Genomic DNA, 13,942 nt, shown 5'->3' on the forward strand with positions numbered 1-13,942 from the left:
GTGCCTAGCCTTGTGCTGAGGAATTCCAGGACCTGGGTGAGATCCAAGGGAGGTTCCCTTCTTGAGTGCAGAGGAGGCACCGGCAGCAGAAAGGCTTGTTTATCTGGTCTGGTGACTGATTCATCCCAGGGCCCCCAGTGGTGTACCAGTGCACTCGGAGGTGGGAAAGGCAAAGCTGAAGTACGTTCTTATCAGACAGCAATCAAAGCCTGCCCCCGGTGCACATCACTGCCCTAATAATTCCATTACAAGAGGATTTATCCTGAGGAAAAGAACGGGACAAATGAGGGGCCAAACCAGGGCGTTCTCCAGCAATGACTCCTTGCCTTGGTTCTGACCAAACACGGAGGAAATGCAGAGAGCTAGATGCTCCTTTTCCTGCACCTATCCTGTCCCTTCAGGCTGAGCAGTGCCCTTGGAACAGCCTCCTCGCGGCAGGGCTGCTGAGGTGGGAAGCCCAGGCAATCTTAAACTTGACTCTTGGATGAAGAATCTCTAAAAAGTAGGGGGAAATTGGAGTGGAGATGACTCAATGGGCTGCGTGTTTTCAAGCAAGCATAGAGACCTGCGTTCAGACCCCACAACCTCAGTGACACAGGATGGACATGGGTGGACACGAAGGCCCAGTGTCTGTGGTCCCCGCACTCCTCTGAGTGGATGGGAGACAGAGACAGGAGGATGTCTGGACAGTGGTGGTCCAGATAGCCTGCGGATGCAGCAGTGGGCAAAAAGAGATGCTGTCTCAAAGAAAACTGAGTGCGGATGCTGAGGCTGTCCTCCAGCCGCCACATGTATGTGCGGGCTCCTACGCGCACAAACATGCACATGCACACGCAGAGAAAAAGCAAGACTAGCAAAGGGGATTCTTTCGGCTGCTTTGGAGAGGCCACGATCCGGCAGGACTATAGGCCTTTAGGTTGGGGCCGTGAAAACTGAAACGCCTCCCCCAGTTCTCCCACCATGAAGAGCGGTCCTGCACAGCAGTGTCCATGGAAATGAAGATGGACGTCATGGTGACGAAGGTTTGCTCAAGTGGTTAGGAATGTTTGTCTCCTCTGGCTGGGCCCCAGAGATGACGGGAGATGTCTATTTGGACTACATTTGGGGTGCACGTGATAAAGGACCCTGCCCTGTGGCACATTTGCCTGGTCCCGCTACCAACTGCCAACCAAGTGGGTCAAATCCATCTGCTTCACATGAGAATGTGGTAAGTTACGTTGAGCTGTGTCCTCAGCCCTGGTTTTAGATGGAATGTTTCATTTTCTTTTCTTTTTTTTTTTTTCTTTTCTGAGACAGGATTTCTCTGTGTATCTTTGGAGCCTGTCCTGGAAACTGCTCTGTAGACCAGACTGATCTTGATCTCACAGAGATCCACCTGCCTCTGCCTTGTGAGTACTGGGATTAAAGGTATGTGTCACCACCGCCTGGATAATTTTATTTTCTGTGTTATAATTTAGCAATGAAACTCTGCGAAAGTTATCTAACCCGAGAGCCAGATATCCATCATTTGCAGAAGTGATAAGAACTAGTTAGGAACAAACTTCCATAATTAACAATAAATCTCCATGTCATTAATTGCAGATTGTCAATCCTGACGAGAAAGTTCTGCCGCAGAACCTGCTGAGGTCCTCTAGCTGTGACTGTCTGGGTCTTCACGGGAATGGAGGGGACGTGTCCTACTTAGCATCAGCTGTGGGCTTGTCACAGCCTAGAATCTTCTGAGGGTGTGTCGTTGAAGGATGGCCCAGATCAGATTGGCCTGCAGCCATGTCTGTGAAAGATTGTTTTGGTTGATGACTGATAGAGGAGAGCCCAGCCCACTGTGGGCGGAGCCTTCAGGCAGGTGGGCCAGGACTGTGTGAGAAGGCTAGCAGAGCGTGAGCCAGAGTGGAGAGCAGAGAGCGAGCCAACACTCAGCACTCAGTGGGGATGTCAGTGATGGACTGGAACCTGGAAGTAAGCCGAAATAAAAGCTTTCTTCCCCAGGCTGTTTTTGGTCATCGTGTTCATCAACATCTAGCAAACTAGAACAGAAAATAAGATGATCGAGAATCTGGGGGCTGCCACAATGACTCCGCAAGGAAAGGCATTTGCTGCCCAGCCACGAGTAGGATCCCTGGGACTTACAGGGTGGAAGGAAAGAACCAACCTCCAGAAGTTGTCTACTGAATACCACACTAAGGTGCCATGTCACACACAGCCCCCCAAAACAAACAAACAAATAATTTAATTTAAAAATAAATTGGATACATTACTTTGTGTGTGTGTGTGAAAGAGATATAGGAAAAGACAAAGACAGAAACACACAGAGACCCAGAGACCCAGACAGACAGACAGACAGACAGACAGACAGACACACACACACACACACAGAGAGAGAGAGAGAGAGAGAGAGAGAGAGAGAGAGAGAGAGAGAGAAGAATCCCACAAGAGCAAGAGGATGCTCTATGTCTCGGGCTTTGGTTAAATGAATAACAATGTTTCCATCTAAAGTACAACATGGTGATTAATCCTGATCATCAGCTTCATTGGATTTAGACTCACTGTAATGGCTGAATAGGAATGGCCCCCATAGTCTCATCTATTTGAATGCTTAATCACTAGGGAGTGGAACTCTTTGATGGGATTAGAAGGTTAAGGAGGTGTGGCATTGTTGGAGGAAGTGTGCCACTGGGGGTGGGCTTTGAGCTTTCAAAGACCCATGCCAGACCCAGACCCCCCCACGCACATATTCATTCTCTCTCCCCCTTTCTCTCCCTCTCTCTCTCTCTCTCTCCCTTTCTCCCCCCCCTCCCTCTCTCCCTCTCTCTCCTCCCCCCCCCAGACTGGGCTGTAGCTCTCAGCTACTCTTCCATTGCCTTGCTTGTCTCTGTGCTCACTGCCATGACGATCATGGACTCACCCTCTGTATTAGTCCAAGCTCCCAATTAAATGTTTTCATTTATAAAAGTTGCCTTGGTCTTGGTGTCTCTTCATAGCGATAGACAGTGATTGGTCTATTGTTCACCATGGAAACAAGAGTTTGGACACATCTGGGAGGGAGTGTTTAGATTGAGTTGGGCAGACCCATCCTAAGTGTGCACAGCACTATTTTGTGGGCTGGGGTCCCAGACTGAAAAAGAAAGAGAAGGTGAGCTGAACCCCGGCTTCCATTGCTCTCTGCTTCCAGCTGTGGACACAAGGTGAGCAGTCACCCACACCCCTATCCCTTGGCCTTCCCTGCTGCAACGGACTTCACCTTCAAACTGCGAGTCACAATAAGTCCTTCCTTTGGTGGCTTTCGTCAGGTGTGTGGTCTGAGCAATGGGTAAAGTGACAAATACACAGAGCAAACACAGACTCTGCAATAACAAATGGTGGAAACCATCATGTCCTGGCAAAGATTCGCTGAGCACTCTGAAATAAGAAACTGGCACAGATAATCCACAGGCAGGACCAGACTGATAAAACACAACCCTCCATCAACAGTGATAAAGCCTTGAAGGGTGTGAAAACACGAATGGACCCATCTGGGGTGGCAGTGGATTTAGAAGTCATTTTATTTTCTTCCTGTGACATCACTGCATTCTCTAAGGTTACTGTTGGAGTGTGTCAGTCACTTTTCTGCTGCTGAGACAAACACCGTGACCAGAAGCAACTTACGGAGGAAAGAGTTTATTTCAGTTCACAGTTTATGGTGGGTTGAAAGAAAACGGCCACCAAAGGGCATGGTACTAATGGGAGGTATAGCCTTGTTTGAATGGGTGTGGTCTTGTTGAAGGAAGTGTGTCACTGTGGAGGCCGTCTTTGAGGTATCACAGATGCTCAAGCTACACCCAGGGAGAAAGACCACTACCTGTTGCCTGTGAGTCAAGTCTTGATTCACAAGTCGAGAGAGAGAGAGGTGTGGGGGGAACTGGTATGGGTTTTTTGAAGATCAAAGTCCACTTCTTAGCTCCTTCTCCAGTACCATGTCTGCCTGCAGGCCACCGTGTCCCACCATGATGATAATGTGCTAAACGTCTAAAAATATAAGGCACTCAATGAACTGCTTTCCTTTAGAAGAGCTGCCATGGTCATGCTGTCTCTTCATAGCAATAGAAACCCTAACTAAGACACAGTTCCACAGGGATAAGAGCCCATCATTGTGGGGAGGCGGGATACAAGCAGCAGGCACAGCGGCAGGAGCAGGAAACTGAAGACTCACATCTTGACTGTGTGCATGAAGCAGAGAGAGCAGCCAGAAGCATGACGAGGCTATGAACTTTTTAAATTTTTTTTCAGGGGTGGGGGCTTGAGACAAAGTTTCTCTGTGCAGTCCTGGCCATCCTGGAGCTCTCTCTGTAGACCAGGTTGGCCTCGAACTCACAAGATCTACCCGACTCTGCCTCCCAGTGCTGGCATTTGGTTCCTGGCACCCACACGATGGCTCACAACCATCTGTAACTTCAGGTCCAGGGGAATCTGATGCCCTCTTCTGGCCTTTGTCAGCGCTGCATGCACACGGTCTACAACCAGCAGACAAACACCCACACACATAAAATAAAACTAAATAATCTTTGAAAACTCCTCCTAGAATGGTAGTCTACCCCACACTCGGCACTGTCCAGAGTAACTTGCCAGTGTGATAGATTCGTGATCGAAGAAAGATGCCTGGGTTGAGGTGGAGAGGTGATATGAGAACCATTTACAAACATTAGAAGCTGCTGCGTGCAGGAGAACTTAGACCCTTTCTGCGGACTTGGGGTTAAGACCTGAAATGTGCTGTCCTGCACACATTTGCGTGTGGACCGACCCAGAGCAGATACTGGGTAATATTTGTTGAGGGACTGAGTGTCCCAGGGAGCCGGCCCTGGCTAGTCTCCGTTAAATCATCACCCCTAAGCTATAGAAAAAGCTTACCCTAGCTGGATGGCATGTGCCTATTATTTCAACCCTTGGGAGGCCAAGGCAACAGAGGATCTTGAATTTGAGACCAGTCTGGACTATCTAGCAAGTTCTAAGACAGATGCGGCTATATAACAAAACCCTGTCTCAAAAACAAAACAACAACGAGAAAATGTTTTAAAAATACATTCTAAAAGTATAAATACTCAGAAATATGAGTTGTTTCTATCCGTTCCCTCAGCTCCCAGAGATATCAGAACTTCCTCATCTAAAACAAGACACCAGACAGAGTGGGGTGTTTGTGGTGGCCTTTGTGGGTAGAAAGAAGGTATTACTGATCTTGGGGTACTCCTAGAGAGGAGGGGCAGGCACGGAGCTTTGGTACTCTTCCCTGCTCTTCCTGGGGTATCCAGATGCTGTCAATTCTGACTCATTCTGACGCCATTTGAGCACAAGCCTGGACTGCACTCACCAAGAGCATCCAAACTGACACCCCAGCTTAGAGGCCTGGGGCCACTTTCTGCACCCATCTCTAGGTGTCTACATTTGGGGGGAAAGGCTTGGTCTAGAAGGCCTCAAAGGGCCCCCGGGGACTTGAATAGCATCACTTCAGTGTGGCTCTGGGGTCAGAAACTACATGAGGACCTGGAATTCTTCTCTTGACCGCTATCACTCATATACACTCACACACACACACTCACACACACACTCACACACACACACACTCAAAGAAGATTTTTAAAAAGTCAAAACATACAAAAACGTTAGACCACCTGTGTCTCATGCTACAATTGGAGGGAAGAGCTCTATGGATGGGTAATGTGCCCCTGAGTACAGGCGGCCATGCGGGCACAGCCGATTCAAGCCCTGGCTCTCCCACTCCGCTTTCTCAGCTACAACACGGAAATGATGCTCTCCCATCCTCTGTGGCTGCGTCGTTGCCTTGAGGAGCAGGCTCATGTCCTGGCTAATCTTACGTCACCTTGACACAAACTAGAGTCAGCCGAAAGGAGGGAACCTCAGTTGAGAAAACACCTCTATAAGATCCAACTGCAGTGTATTTTCTTAATTAGTGGTTGATGGTGGAGGGCCCAGCCCACTGTGAGTGGCGTCTTCCCTGGGCTGGTGGGCCTGGGTTCTATAGGAGAGCAGACTGAGCAAGCCATGGGGACCAAGCCAGGAAGCAGCACCCCTCCATGGCCTCTGCATCAGCTTCTGCCTCTAGGTTCTGTCCTGTTTGAGTTTGCGCCTGACTTCCCTCAGTGATGGACCATGACCTGGCAGGGTAAATGAAATAGACTCTTTCTTTCCCAAGTTGCTCTGGCCATGGTGTTTCATCACAGCAATAGTAATGCTAGCTAGGTTACCCCTGTTACAAAACAAGGAGGCAAGGACTTGGTGGGGGTGCTTTTGTAAAAGCCCAGGTGAAGAGAGCATAGTGCCACATGTCCACCCAGGAGGTCAAGTTGGTAGGTTTCTGAGGCCAAGTTCAGGGGGACACTCACACCAAGTCCTGCTGATCAAGACTCCAGGGGGTTCATTACTTCTTCAATATTTCCCACTTAGGACACTTTGTAGTCTCCTGCCAGTCAGTTTCCAAATAACCACTCAGAGGTTACTTACAAATGCTCGATGGATAGCTCAGGCTTGTTACTTGCTAACTCTTAAACTAACCCACATTTCTTGTCTATGCTTTGCCATGTGGTTCATGGCTTGTTACCTCATTTTCTATACGTCCTGCTTCCTTAGCAGCTGGCTGGCATCTCTTCTGACTCCGCCCTTCCTCATCCCATCATTCTCAGTTTGGCTATCCCGCCTAACTTCATCCTGTTCAGCTATTGGCCAATCAGCTTTTTATTAAACCAATCACAGTGACGATCGTCACGGTGTACAAAAGGATTATTCCACAGCAACCCTTCTCTCCCGAGAAAGTTTTTACATAACCCTGAGAATATACATATAGAAAGTAACAAATTGAATGCTTACCGATAGAACATTTTTTTGGTATTCAGACCTTTGCCATTCGTTAGTGTACAAAGGCAAATGTGTACACTAATGAGATGAATGTGCTTGCTTATTTTTATAGAAAAGATTAAATCTTGGCTGAGTGTTTGCTGCTGCAGGGCCCAGAGCACCTTCAGTGTCTGTCAGGGTTGATTGCAATTTTGTAATCGTCAGTGCTGAGAACGTCGCCTTTCATAGTGAATAGGACAAAATGCCAGACCATTTTTAAGGGCCATTTTTAGGAAGTTTTTGAAATTGTGCCCTAATCCCAAGACTAAAGCTCTTTAACAATTTTTTTAAAAAATGAATATCAGGTCATCAATTCAAACACCAGTTTTTAAACCAAGCAGTCTGGGGCTGAGGGGCGGCTCAGTGGTGAAGAGGGCTTTGCTGTTCTTGCAGAGGACCCGAGTTCAGTTCTCAACACTCGTGTTGGGCAGCACACAGCTGCCTGGAGCTCTGACTCTAGGAGAACCAGTGTGCTTCTCCGCCTCCGTGGACACCTGCACATACATGCACGCGTCCATCCCCACAGATTGCAAATAAGTAAAATCAAATAAAAAATCTTAATATCAAGTATTCCCACACAATATAACCCAGAGATGTGCTAATTTCATACCAACTAAGAAATGATGATAGAAAAATATGGGAAGTCTTTGTTTCTCATAATTAAGCTGTTATGTTTCTGTAAGAGTAGAGACTTCTAGTGCACAGCAAGAAGCCTGTCCTACGGGGCCAGTGAGATGGCTCAGCAGGGAGAGGCACTTGCCACCACGCCTGACAACCTAAGCTCGATCCCTGGGACCCACATGGTGGGAGGGGAGAACCGGCTCCCTCAGGCTGTGCTCTGACCCCCACACCTCTGCCACACCTATACACATAAGTAAATGTAGTTACAAAGTAAAACCCACAACCTATAACTTACATCTGACCTCACGTGTTTCAGGCAGCGATCACAGGCATTGTGTGGCATGTCAGCACGTATGGTGCCAAGGGTTAAGGCAGTGACATATGCAGCACGGGTAAACATTGCTGGAAACACCTCAGACCGCATACTACATGTCAGAAACTTTACTGTTGCCATTTTGTTGCACCCTCCCCATTTGATTATGTGTCTCCCCCACGTGGGGTCATAACCATAGTTTAAGATGCTGAAATTTAGAAGAGGGGAACTTGGTCTAAGATTCAGAGGTGGGAATGTGGGACCCTAGGGCTCTGTGGGAATCTGGTTTCCCTGAGAAGCTGAGGATGGAATATTATCAGATAATACTCATCTGCTGATGATTTTATGAATCAGGACAGCAGGGGCTGACCCATGTTCCCCTCTTCTCGAGTTCACATTAAACAGTGTGTCGGTGGGACAAAAAGACAGACTGTCAGACAGACAAACCTAGACCTGACTCTGCACTCGACGCAAACTGCTCTTCACACTTAGAGTGCGGCGACCTCTCACGCTGCGGAGCCTGCTTCCTGGGCTGGACTGGGTCCCAAACTGTCTTTGGGCAGTGACTCACCAGGCTGACTCATTTCGATATAGACAGAACTGTGGGTCTGTGTTCTTTAGAGTAAATGAGATCACTTTGTACACACGGGAATGAACCCTCGGGAAAATGGTAGCACGCAGTCGTCGATGGAGCCGTAGGTCATACCGACAATGCTGGGTTATAGGTCACAGTTCGAGAGTTAAGGTCTTGATTTGTCTTGAACCACCCCCACCTGTGCTGTGCTCGCTGAGCAGTACTGGCACCCCTCACCTCCATCCTCGCTGCCCAGAGCAGGTTCGTGTGACACAGGACTTGGGGATCTCAGCCTGTCTTAGATATAAAGCAGCCCAGATAACTGGCTCCCACTCCATCTAGTTACTTACCTTGGCATGTGTGTGTGGTATGTGTGTGTATGCCCACTTATTTACATGTGTGTAGGATGGTGTTAATTTGTATGTGTGTACATGTAGAGGTCTGGAGTTGACATTAGGTGCTGTCCTTGACCTCTGTGTTTTGCAGCGGGGTCTCTCACTCAGTGTGGAGCACATTGACTCAATGTCGTTGGCCGGTTTGCACAGGGAAGCCTCCATCTCTACCTCCTGAGTGCAGAGGAGCCTCCATGTCTGCCTGGCTTTTAATGTGGGTGCTGGCACCCAAACTCTGGTCTTCATGCTTTTGTGGCAAGTGACTTATCCACTGAACCCTCTCTCTAGTTTCTCAGTTTGCAAGAATCTTTGGCGTTCACTCTTCTTGAAGTTGGTCTGGAGCTGTGTTTCTTTCTTGTCAACAAAACGAATGAGCAAGTCAACCACAGGGAAGAAAAAGTCAGCAAGAAAATTGAGATGGGGGGAATAGAAATGAGTTAAATATTAATAAACTGGCAGGAATTGTCACCAGTACTCTGGGTGAAGGAAGCTGAAGGGGAAAATGTCAGGGGTTGGTGTTGTTGACTTTCCTGGGTGCTGGATGGGACCCACCTGCTTGTGTGGATCATATCCTCTTCCGTCATTTTTACCAGGAAACTTTTGAGCCACTCACCTGACGCTTGGCCTAGTTCAGGGCGGCTGATCAGCCGCTGTGGAGTGAGGAGCTTCAGGGGAGTCCAGCTGTCCTGCGTTTCTGCTTTGGGACTTTTGCATCTGATGCTTTAGATAGACCTGGTTTAGGGGAGGATCTAATAGAGTAGTCTGTTGCGAGAGCCTGCTTGTTTGTTCCCAGCTGCTCAGCCCTTAAATAACCACATAGAAATTGTATCAATTAAATCGCTGCCTTCTTTCTCCCAGCATTCAGTTTAGTTTTCCCTGCCTACCTACATTCTGCCCTGCGCAGGCCTAAGACAGTTTCGTTATTAACCAATGGTATTCACAGCATACAGAGAGGAATCCCACATCAGTAGTCTCTTCTTAGAGGCCCAATCCCCAGCAGCTCTTGACAAGGAGAAAACAAACCACTGGAACAGCAGCGATGCCAAGTCATATGAAGCACAGACATGCGCTTAAAGTTGGTGACAGCCCCTCAAAGACATGGCCAGCGCTCATGGGAAACTGTAGAGTGTGCTGCAGAGTTAAAGGTTGGTGAGGTACAGGTGAGATCAATGAAGGAGGCAGGGAGCAGAGAGAAAGGGGAGACTAAGGGTTAAGTGAGCCAAAGGAGAAGGCCTTTGCGAGGAAGGAGGGCATGGGTTAGAAACTTGAGGCGCCATGCTTTGCTCAAGCCGGTGGAAGCCTGCCGCTTTCTGAGTGGAGACAGGAGGAGTGGAAGGGCAAGGGGCAGATGGGAAGTGGTGGCAGGGGCGGGGGTGGTGGTGGTGGTGGAGAGTTGGAGGAGAAGAGGGAAGAGAAACTGCAGTTGGTATGTAAAATAAAATTTTAAAAATGTTGTTTAAATAAAATAAAATAAAATAAAAAACCAGGAGAAAACAAGAAGATTATTCAGTAAATGAGGATGTTCAAAATAAAAATTAGAGAAATACAAGAAGGAGTATAGAAAATAATAGCTAAAATTTTAAAAGGAGCAACAAGGGCTGGAGAGACGGCTCAGAGGTTAAGAATGCTCACTGCTCACCGCTCTCGCACCCACACAGTGGCTCACAACTTCCTGCGATCCTAGTTCTGGGGGTCTGATGCCTCTTCTGATCTCCCTGGACTTCTGCACACACATGGTGCACAGATACACATTAGGATACACACGCAAAGTAAGTAACTTTATGTATTTCTTTACTGGTAGTTTTGAGACAGAATTTCTCTGTGTAACAGCCCTGGCTGCCCTGGAACTCCCTTTGTAGACCAGGTTGGTCTCAAACTCACAGAGATCCTCCTGCCTCTGCCTCCAGGGTGCTGAAATTAGAGACATGAGCCTTCACATCCATTTTCTTTTCAATTATTTAAGTTATAAAATGACTAAGAAGGTTAAAAAAAACCATGGTGGAGGGAGGAGAAACTAAGGGGAAAATATTGTCAAATGGAAAAATGTACATAAACAAAATTTGACGCATATATGAGGGGGAAAAACAGTAAAAACATAATATTTCATTTTTATATATGCTAAAGTCAAAGTCCTACTAAACTGCCAGGGGACAAAAAAGACTTACAAGGGAGAAATAAAGAATTAAAAAGATTTCATGCTGGATCAGGATCATTGCTCACATAACTATTGCTGTGAGGAAACACCATGACCAAAAGCAACTTGGGGAGAGGAGGGTTTGTTTGATTTACATATCTGAAGTCATAGTCTATGAGGGAAACCAAGGCAGAATCTCAAAAAGGGCAGGATCCTGGAGGCAGGAGCTGATGCAGAGGCCATGGAGGGTGCTGCTTACTGGTTTGCTCCCTCTGGCTCGCTTAGCCTGCTTTCTTATAGAACCCAGGGCCACCAGCCCAGGGATGACATCATCCATAATGGGCTGGGCCCACCGCCATCAATCACTAATGAAGAAAATGCGCCACAGCCGGACCTTATGGCCACATTTTCCCAGCTGAGGTTCCCTTCTTCCAGATGAATCTAATTTGTGTCAAGTTGACATAAAACCAGTCAGTGTAGGCAGTCAGTTTCTCTCTGGGTCTTCAAATCTCTCTCTCTCCCTCCCTCCCTCTCTAACATAGAATAACTTTTATTTATTCTTTGGCAATTTCCCACATGTAAACAGTGTGTTTTGATAATGTGCATCTCCCCACGTGTCCCTCAGCCCCTCCCAGCCTTCCCTCTACCCCTTCATGTCATCTCCTTTTTCTTCTTCTTCTTTTTTTTTTAAGTAATTTATTTTATGTGCACTGGCATGAGAGTGTCAGATTCCTTGGAACTGATTACAGACAGGTCTGAGCTGCTATGTGAGTGCTGGGAATTGAACCAAGGTCCTTTGGAAGAGCAGCGAGCGCTCTTGACCGCTGAGCCATCTCTCTAGCCTGTCATCTCCCTTTTCTATAACAACTCAGTAGTAACTCACCGCCCACTGGAGCGGTGACAGGTCTCGCTGCCTTCATCTCGTGCAGGTGACCATAAATGCAGCGAGTTCGTGAGCGCCATGGCCAGGCCATGTCCTAAGGACTGTTCCACAGCTCTCTCTCCTCTCCACCTTCCGGCTCTCGCGTTCTTCCCACCTCTCGTTGTAGATGGTCCCTGAACCTTGGGCCCGGGTTTTGACACAGGTGTCTCATTTAGGGCTGGGTGCTCTAGACACGTGTATTCTCAGCCCTGTGACCAGTTAAGTGACTTTTTTCCTTACGGTTTATATCACTCCTGAGGCTGACCCAGACTGAGGTTTATATCGTTGCCGAGGCTGACCCAGACTGAGGTTTATATTGTTGCCAAGGTTGACCCAGACTGAGGTTTATATTGTTGCCGAGGCTGACCCAGACTGAGGTTTATATGGTCGCCGAGGCTGACCAGTCTGAGGTCCACTGGCACTGTCCCCCATCATTGTGCCTTCCCCTTCTGCACCCATGGGTTCGTTTCGTGTTTTTGCTGGGGCGCCTCCCAAGTGCGTCAGGAGCCTGAGAAGCTGAGGTTGGCCTGGGCAGAGGACCTGTCCTTGTATGTTCAAAGTTCTCTTTCGAACCACCCCTGTAGAAGAATGCTACCATGGTCATCATGCACACCCCTGGGATTTCAGAGCGCTTGTGTTAGAGGAGGGAGAGACACATGAACACGCCCAGGGCCCAGAATTCAATGCATCCACTGGTCTCAGTATCAGAGCTATCAAACTCTGGGTAATTCTCAGCTGATAAGATTTGTTCCCAGCTGCAGGGTGAGGCTCGCTCTCAGTCTGTTTTTCCCAGTGTGAGCCCAGCCTCCTGCCACTCAGCCCAGTTAGCATTCGGTCCTCCTGCCTTCCACAGCTGTCTCTCCCCCAGGAGCCACGGCAGGCCAAGTTGATGCTCTTGGACCTGTGGGTTATCTTAAATAGTAAAGATTCTTTCCAGAGTCAGTAGAGAGAAGAGCTAAGATGGATTGCAGGTGGAATACCTTTCAGTAATGCCTCTGGGTAATCTGGGATAGGAGATTCAACAGCAGCCCACAGAGCGTGGGGCATCCCATAATTTTATAGGCTTGAGAGGGGAGGGGGGTCTCTGAGTTTAGGGTTTGGTGAAGGTACCAGATAGGACACAGGTTGATCCCTCTCCCAGGGAGGGGGTCAGTTGCTCTGTTCTCTTTAACAATAGATTCTCTCTGAGGATGGTGAGGCCAGTTGGGATTTCTTTGTACCATTGGTTCATAGGTGACATGAATCACTGTCTGGACACCGCTAAGCCGGTAGCTGGAGCTGAGGCTAGTGAGGGCTGTGGGCATGCCCAGTTCTCCGGTAGCTTGCTTTCAGAAGTGGCTTGTCGCCCCCTCCTCTCCGTCCCTGCTGAGGACGGCATGGCCGAGGCTGTGTTCCACTCACTGCCACTCTGACAGTTCTTTTTTTTTTTTTTGCCAGCTCTTTCCTGGTATCACTTCCTGTGACTTTCGGAAGCTCTTCTTCTATTTCTGTTTGGGATAAAGTCTTTTCTCTCTTATTCTGGCTCTCGTTCTCCCTCTAGTCAGCCGTCTTACCTAGAGGTCTTATTACTTCTTTCATTTATTTATTCAGGGTCAAGCGTCCACCCTGGGCCTCAATGCAATGTCCATTTCATCCCTTTGTCACTGCGGGGATGAAGGATCCTCTGGCAGTCCTGCCATCCCACCACTGTCCAGAAGGTGGCAGCACACAGGCCCAGGTGCTTCGACCGGAATCTGGCAGAGTTAGGGTGGGAAGCGGCTGAGGGTCATCAGAAAATGAAGATCTGCCCTGCTTTCTGGAAAGATCTCATTGCACATCAGTCAAGCAGGCCACAGATGCTGGAGCCTGCCCACAAGCTGTGCTGTTCACGGCCTGCGCCGATGAGTTGGAAATCCATTGGTTAAAAGTGATGGCTGGCACTGGCCTAAAACTAGGATGCAGGGAGGTGGCTCAGGTTAAGAGCACCAGCTACTCTTCCAGAGGACCCAGGTTCAACTCCCAGCGCCCTCACAGCAGCTCCAGCTACAAGGGAATCTGACGCCCTCTCCTGGCCTCTGTGGCACCAGGCACCACTTCTCACCCCAGTGACCCTAGTTTTGCTGTGGAC

General features: G+C 48.4%; 1 long non-coding RNA gene across 1 annotated transcript; it reads left to right on the forward strand.

Moving 5' to 3' along the window:
* Positions 1 to 51: 51 nt before the first annotated feature.
* On the forward strand, positions 52 to 1,987 carry LOC148121666 (uncharacterized). Its single transcript, XR_015738058.1, has 3 exons — positions 52 to 1,207; positions 1,297 to 1,407; positions 1,582 to 1,987. It is a non-coding gene; the product is annotated as an uncharacterized LOC148121666 (long non-coding RNA).
* The last annotated feature ends 11,955 nt before the right edge of the window (positions 1,988 to 13,942 follow it).

Source organism: Myodes glareolus, chromosome 6 (genome assembly GCF_982192425.1).
Source record: "Myodes glareolus chromosome 6, mMyoGla1.1, whole genome shotgun sequence".
Classification (NCBI taxonomy): domain Eukaryota; kingdom Metazoa; phylum Chordata; class Mammalia; order Rodentia; family Cricetidae; genus Myodes; species Myodes glareolus.